This window comes from Otolemur garnettii, unplaced genomic scaffold, assembly GCF_000181295.1.
Source record: "Otolemur garnettii isolate 467f Iridium unplaced genomic scaffold, OtoGar3 scaffold00039, whole genome shotgun sequence".
Taxonomy (NCBI): Eukaryota; Metazoa; Chordata; class Mammalia; order Primates; family Galagidae; genus Otolemur; species Otolemur garnettii.
The window spans coordinates 3,196,758-3,201,214 of NW_003852434.1; the positions used below are offsets into that span (position 1 = coordinate 3,196,758).

Sequence of the window (4,457 nt, forward strand, 5' to 3'; positions counted from 1 at the left end):
GACCTAGGTCAGGAGAATGGGAGGCCCAAGGGATGTGCTTCCTCCTTCCCTACTTGAATTTTTCTGAGTCAGGATCAAGTCAGTCATTTTTGTCCTTCACGCTCTCTCTGTCCAGAATTTGGCGAGCACCCTTAACAGGCAGGATGAATTGCAACCCCTATGCAAAGTAAAAGTATCATGTTGCTGTGTCTACTATGTGATCAGAATGTCACAGGCATCATCTATAGTCACAGCTGTGAGGGGTGACTGTGACCATCCCCTCACAGTATAAAGATAAGGGAAACAGCCAGCCAACACTCCTAAGATGCTGGAGCCAGGATGCAAAATCCATCCCATCCGATACAAGATCCCCTTGTTCTGGGCAATATATGACACAAAGGTTAGAAAACATAATTGAATCTAAGTTACAGACCTTGATGTAAGACAACAATTATCCTGCTAAAATACAGTGGATATATTATTTTTCCCTTATGAAAATAAATTAACTTGAAACCTTACATATTTTAACTGGTCAAATAGCTGATTTCATTTCCTAACTGCAAGGCAAGGCAGTTATTTTAAAGCATATGGCACCATAGGGCCACACTGCCCAGGTAAAGCAACTCTGTGAACCACCCTGTAGGTTTTTATTTTAAGGTTTTTTTAAAGTAACCTTTTATTATACTTTACTGGCGAGGTAAACTTTTTACTCATAGGTTACAAATAATTCTCGAAACCTGCTGTACAAATGCATTTTTCAGGCAGCTGTTCCAGCAAAGCTTAAAGAGCCGCGTGCAGGTTCTGGCAGGTGCGCTTCGGTGAGTCGGTCCATTGTTACTGTAGGAAGGCACATGAAGACAAGCCTTTATTTCTTTTCCATTTCTAAGGATGGAAAAGATTCAGACTCCCCAAAGCATTTAAATAACCTTGTTTCCTGGCTTAATGTTTCTTGTGGTCATTTTATTTGAGAAAGAATAAGTGAAGGCAAGCTCACACACGGTAGCTATTTCCAACTAGTAAGTCATAACCATGGTATCGGGTGTGTTTAAAATGGTAAGAAAAGACATACGTTTCAGGAACTGCTAACAAGCACATGTGACCCCACAAACCTGAAGCTGATTTGGGGATGGTGTGAGCAATCAAGCAGAGGACAGCAGACGGGGCTGGGCTCCAGCGTGTGTTTAGAATCCCCAACATTTTAAATTGAGTCAAGGTTTGATTCCTTTTTTGATACAGGGCAGAAATAAGGACCGCAAATCCTTGTAAGAGACAGTGGCAGGTTACAAAGCATGAAGAGCGTGACAGTACTTAGAAGGCAGAACTCAAATTCATGGAGAGACTGTTGATGGACAGAGAGGAAACTGACTTAGAGCACGATTAGCTGCATAAAAGGCCTTTGGTTGATACGGCAAAGATCACTGCCAGAGGTACAAAAGATTATTTTTAAACTCCATGGATAAGGTGAAAGTCACCTGAGGTGACAAAAATCACAGGAGTATAAAAGAGAGAAAATGCGAAATTAAACCAGTAAGCTAATAAGCACGATAAATAAACACTAGTACAAGAGGCACACACTTTCAGCTAGAAACAAAGTCTAGGAAAAATATTGCTTAAAATCACATCTACTGTGTCTTTTAAATATTGCTTACAGATGTGTAACCAAGTTCACGTGTGGCATCTTTTCTTCTGCATTTATTCTGAGCACTTACTACATGCCAGGTGTTACTGTGAACCCTGTGGCTACAACTCTAAGCAGAAGAAAACCTCTGCTCGTGGGGCAGGTACCCTCTAAAGGAGGGGGATAAACAGCTAAGCTACATACTTTCTCATGGTAACGAGCCTACATGGGGGAATAAGACCCAGGGTAGACACACAAACCTACAGGAAACGTGTAGAGAGACTCTCTACAAGGAGAGACCCGAAAGGAGGGAGGACGCACAGCCCGAGTCTGTGTAGTCATCAGGGCATGGAAAATAGGGAGGCTGAGCAGCCAGGATGGAAAGTGAACCTGTGTGTGGCGGAGGGCGAGCAGCAGGGAGATGCTGTGGAGGGGTTTGGAAGCCTTTCCTGGGGGGTAGGTGTGAATATTTTTGTGTTGACCACATTTTGTAGGTTTAAGAGCCCAGCACCCCACAGAGAGGATGACATGTACAAACCGCCCTTAAGGCTACCAGATTCTTAGCAAATTAAAACATTTTATTTAATCTTTCGATCCATGTTTAAATTAATCTAGGGTTACTTACAGTAAATTAGCAGTTACGATTAAAAATGATACTCAAATGGACCCTTGAGGGCTTCCCTAAAACCAGGTTTTGTACATACAAATGAACTCCTTCAAAGAAGTCTCATCCTTGGTAGTAATGGTGATTCACATGTGTAATCCTAGCACTCTGGGAGCTGGAGGTGGGAGGATTCCTTGAGCTCAGGAGTTCGAGACCAGCCTGAGCCAAGATTCAGTGTCTACTGAAAACAGAAAACTTAGCCAGGTGTTGTGGTGGGCACCTGTAGTCCTACCTATTCAGAAAGCTGAGACAGGAGGATCACTTAAGTCCAGGAGTTTGAGGTTGGGGTAAGCTAGGCTGATTCCACGGCAGCAGGGAGCTAATCAGTTACCCACAGAGCTTTGCAGAAGGACTTCGTTATGAGAAATAGCTGGAGCTCAAACTACATTGAATTAAATTACAAGTAATAGATTTAGCATATATTCCTTTCACACCCACATCCTTCTATCAGCTTGCTACCCCTCCCCCAAGTCTAGACAGATGTAAGAGCTCACAGACCATTGACAAGCTTATTGTTTGCTGTGAGGCCCCTCATTCAACCTTTCATATGTCCTACTCCACTTTTCTAGGGATTCCTGGGTACCAGTAACTCTGAAAAAGCACTAAAATCTAGATTGATTTTTAAGCCAAAAGTATAAATGACCCTGTGATGAACAATTTTTCTGACATTCAAAGTGCATTAAACTATCTCCCTAGCGCTCTATGCCACTCAAATGGCTTAACTGCATGTCAACAAACCCTAACACTGATGCTATTAACTGGCGAGCACTAAGAGGTTTGCCACGCTACGTCTGAAACAATGATTGCACTTTACAAATTAATTGGGACACCACTTTCATCCAAACTCCATTAAAAGTACGTTCTTAAAGTGATTCCTTTCTCCCAGGCGCATTTCGTTTTGGCACTTACCGACACTGCCAGCCCAGTGCCCTGCACACCACCAAGCCTGGGCAAATCTCCTTATCTACCCAGCCTCAACACTGCTTTCTCTCTCTGCACCTCGGCAAAGTCCTACTTTCACCCTTCCCTAAATCTCTTAAAATCACCACAAATATTATTTTCTTCTGAATATGAGAATTTAATGGAGGTGTTAGATATACGCATTTTCAAGTGGCACTAGAGGAAAAATTGCCACAAAGTTGCAGTTGATTGAAATTGGGTGGCAGAAACATTTGTTTCTATGGTTCAAAAATGTGTCTTATATCAATTTTGGAAACAAATGTAAGTAATCAGCAATTACATCGACTTTTCAGATACTGTTGTATGAACCCTTTATGAATAATAATTTGTTTAGAATAAAATGCAAATATAAAAAATCACCACGGGGGTGAGACACACTTATAAGAGGGCCTTTACCTAACAAATGCAATCAATCTAACCAGGTTCTCTGTAGCCTCAATGAATCCCCAAGAATGGAAAAAAAAAAAAAATCACCACAAATATTTTTTCCCAGAGAACTTTATAAATAGTCAATTAATGGTCCTTACAAAGGGAACACTACATGTCATGAGGTATAAGTACACTGATTACCAAATTCCAGCACCTCTGATTTCAGCAGTTTAACTACAGAGTCATCACAGGCACAGTCCAAGTCCCTAACAGGCCAGAAAGCTGAAGGGAACTGGAGCGGGAGGGTGTGACTTCTGCCTGCTCGGTCTGAGCTTACCTTGTAGGTATGGGCCAGACCAACCACCTTTCTGCCCTTACACGTGAGCCCCCGGACACAGCTGCTCCTTCCTGTCTCTACTCTCCCGCCCGGTGCAATGCCTCTGCTCCAGTCCCCCCTTCCTGGCTGCCCTGCAGACAAGGCCCAGGGCCTTTTATGGCTTGACTACTACCTATGACAAAGCAGCACCCACACAAATTTACAGTCCTGGGTTCTTGATCTGTGGCCTCTGTTCACTACTAGTTTAACCCCATCCTTAAACGTAAGCTAAGCCAGTGATTGTAGACCCCAGAATTTAGGCACCAGTAAAATTTCCAACAAGAAAAAAAACATGAAAAGGGGGTGGTGCTTGTGGCTCAAAGGAGTAGGGCGCCAGCCCCATATGCTGGAGGTGGCAGGTTCAAACCCAGCCCTGGCCAAAAACTGCAACAACAAAAAAAAAAAGGTGAATTTGAGAAAAATTGGTGTTAACTGTGTTACGTAGTTGTGCCTTACTACAGCTTGATTCATTATGGTATAGTAAAAAGAAA

At 42.7% G+C, this 4,457-nt stretch overlaps 1 protein-coding gene across 1 annotated transcript in view; it reads right to left on the reverse strand.

The window, feature by feature from the left end:
- Positions 1-4,457, reverse strand: part of AFF1 (AF4/FMR2 family member 1) — a 199,331-nt gene that overhangs the window by 39,484 nt on the left and 155,390 nt on the right. The window lies entirely within an intron of this gene.